Consider the following 10,000-nt stretch of genomic DNA (forward strand, 5'->3'; position numbering starts at 1 on the left):
ACGGGAAACGATCTGACTGTGGATCTCGACTCCCTGTGAGTTTGGAATCGTCTTTGATGTGTGTGACGTGCGGGTACATGATCAAGAGCGGCGTCCGATGGACGACTGAATGACAAGAATCCAGGATGCTGTGTACCAGGTCAATCATTCTTACTATTACTATGCACCAAGTCCAATCTTGTGTGGATCGCCAAGAACTAAACCGCTCCCGATGTGTAAGTGAACATTTGTAAAAGTGTCTTAATCGAACAAAATCAACGAATCAGCTATGATGTTATTACAAGTAAGTATGACGTAACAATGCTGCCAACCTCATTCCTTGTCCTGTTCTGTTAAGAAATAGTCGCCGAGTAAGCGTGTTTATACAAGTCAGCTTATAAGCCGTGAACCAGATGGAGGAGAAGGGTTTTATACATCCCAGATCGCCAAATCCATCAGTGTTTATGTTTTTGTGTGTGTGTGTGTGTGTGTGTCTGTGTGTGTGTGTGTGTGTGTGTGTGTGTGAGTGTGTGCGCGTGTGTGTGACTCACAATATTAACCTGCAGTGGCTCTGAGCCAGGTCTTAACAGCCTTCTCCTGCAGCTTCCTGAGTCTCCGGATCTCAGACGCACCAACGATGACGTCTGGCCCACTTCTGCTGGACGGACAGATATGCAGACAGACAGGTGTCCAGACGCACAGACAGGAGGACAGACAGAGATTGGAGAGAAGGATGTCACACATGCCGGGGCCGTTCAGTGCTGGATTTTAGTGACAACCAGCAAACCAAAAAAAAAAGTGCCACTTCCGTGACAAAGCTGCTTGTTATTGTAAAAACAGTGTGCAAACGGTCAAACGTAACGGTACCTGTATGGGGCAGGAGCAGAGCCAGGGCGCTGAGGGCACTGGGGGCCAGCGGGAGCGAGCGGCACCGCTGGAGAGACGCCCTGGGAGGGGGCTCTAGCGGCGACACCCCCGGCGGTCGGGAGAGGGCCTGGAGGGCACTGAGTTATCAGGACAGGGACCCCCACAGCAACACACTGTGCATGATGCGCCACCACGCCACACACACACACACACACACACACACACACACACACACACACACACACACACACACACACACGCACACATGCGCACGCGCCTGCACACACTCCTCCATTCACACACATGCATTGAGGAGAGGTTGAATGCACACACACACACACACACACACACACACACACACACACACACACACACACACACACACACACACACACACACACACACACACACACACACACACACAACACACACGCCTGTGCCCCTTAGCATGAAAAAAAAAAGCACTTCCCTCCCTCTTACTGTCCTGTCCACATTCTGCTGCAGTGAATGAATGTATTTCACGTCCAGTGAGCCTATTCTCGTGCAGTGGTTAGTGTGCAGGGCCCGCAGCAAAGTGCGAGACTATACATCATTCTCACCGGGCAGTCTCTCAGGTTAAAAAGAACTGACTGTGTTAGAGCAATGAGAGGTAGAGCTTATGGGAGCGATGAGGCAGAAAATCGGCAACAAAAGAGCGATATTGAAAGAGAAAAGGGGGTCAGAAAATGAGAGAGTGATGAGAAGAAAGAGCAGAAACAGAGTGGAGGGGGGTTAAAGGAGATAAAAATAAAGTAAGAGTAGGATGAGACGCGACGGGGGAAAAAACAGGACGACAGGGAGCAGAGGCCTAGCGAAACACAGCATAGAGAGAACGATGGAGTTGAGGCATAATAAATAGACCCTAACGGACTAACGAGAGAAATACAGTTGCAGAGAGAGGAGAGAAGGAAGAGGAGCGAGAGAGAGAGAGAGAGAGAGGGGTGTGGGGAGGGGGGTAATGGAGGAATGCATGCATTGTGGTATCTCACGGTGAGTGTTTAAATACTGGGTTAGAGCCAGGCTCCCCTTCCAAGTCTGCAGTGTGTGTTTGATTCATTATGGGCTCAGCGCTCTGCTATATTTAACAGTGAGTTGGCGGAGCTGACTGGTCAAACACTCTGCTCTCCCGCTTTTATCCTTTCAACACCAGAACCACATCCATTCAAATGGCCTTCTATTTTTACTTTTGAATAACAGCCATCGGTTTTGGGCGGATGTGTGATTGTTTCACTTTATGTTTTTTTGTTTTTTTTTGGTGCATTCAAACTTTTGTAACCGGCGTCAGCATGCATCGGGTATCTTACTCTGTGGTGCATCCCCCGGGTGGACTCTGTCTCCATAGTAACACTGGCTTCTATGACAGAGCGGGGCCTGGAGCGGGCAGCTGTCCACCTCTGCCCGGGAGACAAGAGCATGCCGGGAGCGGGCCTGCGTCTACGCCAGGACAGCGAACCACCTTCGGCGCAGTGGGTATAGAGATCTCTCTCTGGCGCGGGCTTCCGCAGGTCCAGCAGGGCCGAGGCGGGCCGGGGACGAGGACGGGAGGGCTTGGGACGCAGGAGGGTCTTCCCTGAGCTACAGTGGGACGGCGGCGGACTGGACCGGTCTACACCACAACCTGACATGCCACCGGCCATCTGCTCACAAAGCTGTGGCGGGGCCAAAGATACTGTACAGCCCACCTCTGATTTTGACAAACAGTACATTTGACATGCACAAAAAAAACTATTTTTCATAGAGTCATCTGTAAAATGCACAGCGAATATTGTATAGAAATATATTATATAGAAAAAATGTTGAACTAGACATGAACTTGCTGCACGCCCCAATGTCTAAGCATCAGTCACAAACCACACCCTCGGACCGCTCCTTTAACGGCTACTTACAGACACAACAGAACGACTGGAGACAGGTGGATTCACATGAAACAGTCAGTAATTAGGGGAGGATTTCTGTGGTGCCATCACTTCTGCTAAATTACTGTGTGACTCTAACACCTCATCACATCCCTCCCTCCCCTGACACTTTTCCCGGCCTTTGTCTCTCGTATGAGAAGCTCTTACAAAAGTGTGCTGACTATTGAGATGTCATATCTGATTTTGTTATTGGGAGTTGGAACGGCTAACGTGTCCTGACTTGCTGGTGTGAGTCCGGAGGGGAAGATGACTAATGCCTCCGCTGGAGTGAGAAGGGAGGAGGTGCCGTCGTGAAGCACAGACGTCAGGCAGCTCCGGGGCTGCCGCAGTCGCACACAGCTTGCATTATGGGAAACATGGTTTCCTGCCGTGCGTGGGGAGGGAGCGCTGTTTGGAGAGGACAAACTCTGTGCCCCTATTGTCCGGCGCTTTACGCTCGGACTATTACTTCCCTCCCTTCTCCAACAGATGGGGCAAAAGGACAACCTGCATGTGTCCTCAAATGATGGGACTGCGTACGTGTGATTGACTCCGACCTGTTTAAAAAATGTGTTTTGTGGTGAATGGGGCATCGAAAGCATGATCATGGTTTATTTTGTTGATGAATTTGATTGTATGCAAGTGGTTACATGACACGTTGGCATTGGTAATGTGAGTGGCATGATGGAAGACTGAAACAGAATTGGGTTAGGTCATAAACCAATGACACATTGTACAGGTGCTATACACATGCAATTTCCTTCTTACATCAGGACAAACACTCAGGTCTTAGTGAGATAAATGTGATAAACTAACAATGAATATTCTGGAGCTCACATTGTCTTATCAGGACATACCTTGAATATTTCCTCCGTGGAGTCCGACACAGGGACGTTATTGGTTATTCTCGCTTTCCCTCTCGTCTGTGATTGGACGTTGGGCTCCTGCGTCTGATGAGAGTCAGATGGCGCATCCCTGGAATCCTCCTCATTTCCTGAGTGTCCCTCCACCTCTTCCTTTTGACATAGCCGCTCCGAAGGTTCCCCTCCAACCTCACCCTCAGGAGCTTCCTCTGTGTCTGTTTTCGGACTCCGCTGGGGTATGTGGTTCTCTATCGTTGCCAACCTGTGATTGTTTTGCCTGTCTGTGGGTTTGTCTGTCCCCTCTGAACGAACACACTGAAGGCCGTTGACCAGGGGCGATTCTGGGCACGTCCTAAAGGCTTTCAGAACCACCGTCGGAGAACATCCGCCAGTCAAAGGCTCTTGGCCACGTCTCTCCAGGCTACTCGACTGGGAGGGTTTCGAGAAGGATGGGGACGGCTGGGGTTCTGGGTGTCCCTCACTGTGGAGAGTAAAGGACCTACTGTGAATGTTTTCAACGGCGTGTTGTGGCGCCTGCGGGTAGCCCAGCGGGGTCCTCTCTCCCTCTGGAGGGGAGAAGGAACGTGATGATGTCCGCCATTTTCTGGCTGTCTCTGCGACACTATTGAAGAACTTGAACAGGCCGCCAAAATGGCCCTTGTTGTCTTGTTGTGAGTGTGAGTGCTTTGGGGGAACAGGCTGGAAGTCTCTGACGGATTCAAAGTCTACAGAGCCATAGTCTGAGTCCATGGTCTTGTCTAGTGTGTGGAGCTCCGAGTCAAAGCTCCTCTCGGAGTAGACGGGATTGGCCTTGCCAAGAAGAGAGATCCTCTTCAAGTAACTCCACACATCTGGGCCCTTAGATCGCCTCCCTCCCCCCAGGTGGGCCTGAGGGCTATCCTTAACACTGGGCTCCTCATAGCCAGCAGCTGTGTTGTTAGAGTGTGTTGAGTTGCTGTGACCTCTTTTAGTGTAGCTAACTCTCTCTGATAGTTTACAGCCATTCTGGGTCACAGCCTCTCCCACGGGAGCAGGATGGAGGCTATCGGAGGGGGCTGATGGGTCAATGTCTTCCAAGGAGCAGTCAAATTCAACAGTGTAGCCAGCATACGAATGCCGCTTTCCACGGTTTCTAATTGTGCCCCTGCTGGACTGCAGAGGAGTTGCAAAGTCCTGGCAGAAAGAGTCTTCATCCACTAACGAGCTGCTGAACTTGGCACTGGACAGTTTTCCCGTCTTCCCTCTAAAAACAGAAGGAGATTTAAGCTTCTTAAAGGAGCGAACTTTGTCAGCAAAGGAGAGTTTTGGGACAGAGGTTTCCCCAGGGAGGATCATAGAATGGGGTCTCCGTTCCAACTCCGATGCTGCTCTCTTTCGAGTCAGGATCTTCCAAATACCACCAGAGGCGCGGACCCTCCGGGTGACCTCCGGCCTGTCCTTGCCAGGGGCCTGAGGGGCAGCAGCGTTGGTCTCGGCTGCAGGTCCGGACCCAGTCTCTTGAATGCACACACTGCTGGTCTCATTTGCAACATCCAGGGAAACATTAAATACTCGGTTGACAAACCCATTTGGGTTGCTGCTGCTTTGAGGGCTGGCGTTGTCTGGATGTTCCATACTCTCACATCCCGCAGTGTCAGCTAGCTTCACTGGCCGTCATGTCTCTTCTATCCACACACCTGGAGGAAAGAGAAGGTGAACTGGTGAAGACATCTGCCCTTTCATTTGGGTTTTTGCACTTATACACAGCAATTTCTGGTCTTTGAAATGCAATCCCTGGAAGTCAAAATGAACTAAATTTGCGTGTGCATGTGTGATCATGGAACAGATTTCAGCCCATAGTTAATGTAACCCATTTCTGGGAACGAAAATTTGAATATTATACCACCGCGTTGAGCGTGCCATTACATGCTGTATCTATGCACATGGTCAAATGATGAGTCAGTCGATAGATTTGGGATGGAATAAAAACGTGGGATGTATTGGAAGCTACTTAAACACAGGGATTCAGTAAAAAGGCTCATTTTTCTCAGTGGATCCAATACAGGCACCATGCTGTGAGTCAGCAGGCAGAAAACACCCACCATGCCTCTCTCCACCATGTTTGGTCCATATTATCCAAGGTAATTATTCAGACGAGGTCCTCTGTCCACCATTTAAACTAGGAGCATGCGTTGTCATGGAAACACTCACTACAGAGATGTCTGGTTATTTCAGGCCTGCTCCGTCTGTGACATCATCACAGCTCAGATAAGCATTATGAGGATGCTCCTCAAGTGCTGCACTGCACTGCATGTTAATTACCCCCACTGTCATATGAAGCCCTTTAGCCCCACAATAATCATCCATCTTTATTATATGAGGATCGTCCTTGTTTTATTATAACTGCGCTGGGTTCCACCTTTACCACCGCTCTGACTTTCCATCTTTAAATGTATTCAAATTATTAATCGACCCCCACAAGAGCAAGAACATTTTATGGTCTTTGAGGATATCTCAAATCCCACAGCCATCTCATCTAACAGCATCACTGCTTAATAAGTTCCACGCTTTTCACTGCTGATATTCTCACAGATATTCTTTTCACTGCTGGTATTTTATTTTGAATAGGCTATGAGATTAGGGTCTGTTCAAATATGATAATAATAATAATAATAATAATAAAAATAATAATAATACAACTCTAAATATATTTAACTTTCTTTCTTTGTTGTTTTGTATTTTAAGAACTTGTCTTTTACTTTTGAAATAAAAAAATAGCGGGTACTCTACTATTAGAGCAATTTTGCGTGACGCCAGCGGATGTGGCGGATAAACAGTATAATCCTAACATTAAATCAGCAGGTGGTCAAGTTCAGGATGACACCAACTTTTAAACAGTCTTCTGAGCTTTAAACAGCTAATGTCTCTGACAATCTACATCATTGCGGATATTGCACCCCCTACCGAATGTTCCAATTACTCTTTTATTCCCCAATGGACCCTGTACATACATACATACATACATACATACATACATACAGTACAAATATACATACATACAAACATACATACATACATACATACATACATGCGTACAGTACATACATACATACATACATACATACTTACATACATACATACATACATACATACATACATACATACATACATACATACATACATACAGTACAGATATACATACATAGATACATACTAAAATACATAAATACAAACATACATACATACACACATACATACATACATACATACATACATATATACACACACACATACATACATGTACATACATACATACATACATACATACATACATACATACATACAATACATACATACATACAGTACAAACGTACATACATACAGTATATATACATAATTTTGACATAAATATATATATATTATATAAATATATATAAATATTTTGCTTATACATACATTTTTGTCTTTCAAGTATATATATATATTTTATTTTATATACATTATATTATACTTAATGTATTTCTATATTATACAATATTTAGATCATCATTTTTTTTCTTCTTTATTTATTATTATTATTATTATTATTATTCTATTTTTCTTCTGTCCACAACCTCTGGTATTGGGTGTTTATCATCTCTCTGTACAGTTTTAATTTACTTCAATCTCACACTTGTCTCTTTCCAACAAAGTTTTTGGTTCCCCCCCCCCCCCACAAAACGAAGCCGTGAGAACTTTCCACTTACCGCAAAACCCTCCGGTCACGCAAACTTCACGGCCACGGAACGACGCGTCCTTACGTCCACGAGCGACGGCGGACCGGTCCCCGCCGCAGTGCGCTCCGTCTCGCAAGTGCAAAGTTTCCCCGAGAAAAAAACAACAAAAAAAAAACCCCAAAACAAAACAAAACAAAACAAAAAAAAAAAAAATCCACGGAGCTGAGGAGCCGAGCCCACGAACTCCTGGTCCCGCGAACCCCCGCGGACACGCAGACACGGGATGAAAGAACCGAGCGCGCGCACGCACGCGCGCACACACACACACACACACACACACACACACACACACACACACACACACACACACACACGCACGCACACGCACACGCTCGTATGAACACGGAAACGCACGCACGCGCATGGAAATATTTCCTTAGGTTTTAAATGACCCCTTCTCTCCGGGCCCGTTTAAAACGGCGCCTCTGCTCGGCCGCCGATCACTTTCGAGTGAACTTGTCAGTTAGGAAATAAGAAAATGCAAACAGAGTGATTGACTGAGCCCTGGTCCCACTTGCTGGACCACAGCTCCTCTGGGATTCTAGGTTGAATGTGAAAATCCTTCTATTGAAAGGACACAATGGGGAGCGGGAGGATAGAGAGGGAGGGAGGGAGGAATTCACCAAAAAACGAAAACGGCACCGACCGTTCCACCCATAGCTGCGAAGTGGAAGGGACGGCGGAGAGATGGGGGGTGGTGGTGGTGGTGGCGGGACTAAATTTAAACATTTCCCCTTTGTCCTGTTTTCGGGGGGGGGGAGGGCTTCCATTGTCGCGGCGCGGCGTTCTCCCCTCCTGCACAGGAAGGAGTGGATCTGACATCAACGCTCTCAGGAAAGACAAAGCCAGGAAGCCTGTCTGACCGCCATGTAAATATCTGTGTGTGCGCGCACGCTTCCCCCGCCGCCCGCCGAGGCCGCGCTCTCTCGCTCCCTCTCCGCGGCGGCCCCCCCCCGGCACTCCAGGGGGCCGCCGCCGGCGAGGGAGCGGCGGGGCGCGTCGGCGGATGCCGCCCCGTAACTAATCAATCCTCTTTTTTTTTGTTGTTGTTGTTGTTTTTTTGTTTTTTTGTTTGTTGTTGCATTTGGGCCACACGTCTGACGTCTGACACCATTTTGTCTCCCGGAGCCCGGTCGGAGAAGATTTGTTCAACGTCGGAAACGATGGGTCGTACTGGGTGGGCGCTACAATCTCCGTGGAGATGATGCCGGTTTCCCTGCCCGGAACACCTCTCGAAGGGCCCTCCCGGGCCCCGCGTTGAGGGCCTTATCTTCTCGAAGCGTCTTGCGCCCATCGGAACCGCTGATAAAAAAAAACCAAACAACAACAACAGAGGAGCGCGTCTCGGCCTGCGGCCCCGGTGTGGAATCTTTCCCCCGCCGTTCTTTTTTTTTTTTCTTTGGGGTGGGGTTTGCTACCGTAGCGGCCGTGGCGGTCACCGCTCAGCGTCCCCCCCGTGTTGGTTGTTTGTCTTCTCTTTAATTCCCTCCCTTCTTCCCCCCCCTCCCCTCCCACACTCTCATGATCACTCACTTCCTCAGGACCCGGGGCCGGTCTTCCTGCTGTCCCCGTCCCGTTACAAAAGACATCCTGGCCCCCCGTGCGCGTGCCCACACACACACACACACACACACACACACACACACACACACACACACACACACACACACACGCACGCGCACACACACGCCAACCGGCTCCGCGTATAGACACAATACCAATGTGTTAACTGACACACGAAAGAGAGGGAGATGGCGTGAAAAGAAAAGATTGATAGTCTGCCAACCAGACCGGCATTCAAACTTACCAGTCACTGATATCACGCTTGTCAAGTCATGTACATGTAGAGTGTGTGTTTCTTATCCCAGGCACACACACACACAAACACCATTTTGAACAGGCTGAATAGTACCCTTTGAAATGATGTCATTGGCTTCTAGTTTTCCAGAACAATCGGCCTCTTCCTCCCTTTTCCTGTGACACGGTCTCCCCGCCGGTGGGCACGGAGGAGATTACTGGAGACAAACACCCCGCGAGCTCGGCCCCGGCTGTAATTATTTCACCAGTCTTTGTCAGAGCCGCCGGGCAAAAACAGAGGCCGCCGCGGAAAAAACGGGGCGGCCAGACGGGGGGGAGGGCGAGCGCAGCCGAGGCGTGTTGTGATACCAAACGGGCGGCTTACCGAAAGCCTGGGAACCGTGGGGTCGGGAGGTGTGCCGTGTGGCCCGTGTACGTAAGAGGAGTCCGGAGTTCAGCCGCTCCTGTTTGTACAGGATTTAAATTCTGCGTGTTTCTACCCCCCCTGAAGGAGGGTGGTTGGGGGGAAAGTGTGTATAGCTGTATAAGAAGATAGCGAGAGCGTGCTTATTAGTTATTGTTATTCGCCAGAAATGCGCATGCCGATATGTTTAGTTACAACCCACGCCCACTCTTGCCCATTCTGCGGCTGTGAAATGTGTACAGGTACAAGTCGCCTCCGACAGCAGAGGATGGACAGATAAAATTACATTGACATTCCTGGCATTCCCTCTGCTCCGATCTGCATTCTTCGGCGGGCTGGCTGCTCGTGGCACCGTCGGTGCATGTTTTAGCAACATGCACA

At 48.8% G+C, this 10,000-nt stretch overlaps 1 protein-coding gene across 2 annotated transcripts in view; it reads right to left on the reverse strand.

Annotated features, from left to right (window-relative positions):
- The window catches only part of LOC307235813 (rho guanine nucleotide exchange factor 9), a gene marked incomplete at its 3' end in the record, with an annotated part of 41,038 nt that extends 37,228 nt beyond the window's left edge, over positions 1-3,810 (reverse strand). For both annotated transcript variants that reach the window (XM_080008033.1, XM_080008032.1), the window contains exons 1-3: positions 3,638-3,810; positions 847-973; positions 531-637 (exon numbers count right to left, since the gene is read on the reverse strand). The remainder of the gene's footprint in view (positions 1-530; positions 638-846; positions 974-3,637) is intronic.
- Positions 3,811-10,000: the final 6,190 nt, after the last annotated feature.

Source organism: Zeus faber (assembly GCF_960531495.2).
Source record: "Zeus faber genome assembly, chromosome: 10".
Taxonomy (NCBI): Eukaryota; Metazoa; Chordata; class Actinopteri; order Zeiformes; family Zeidae; genus Zeus; species Zeus faber.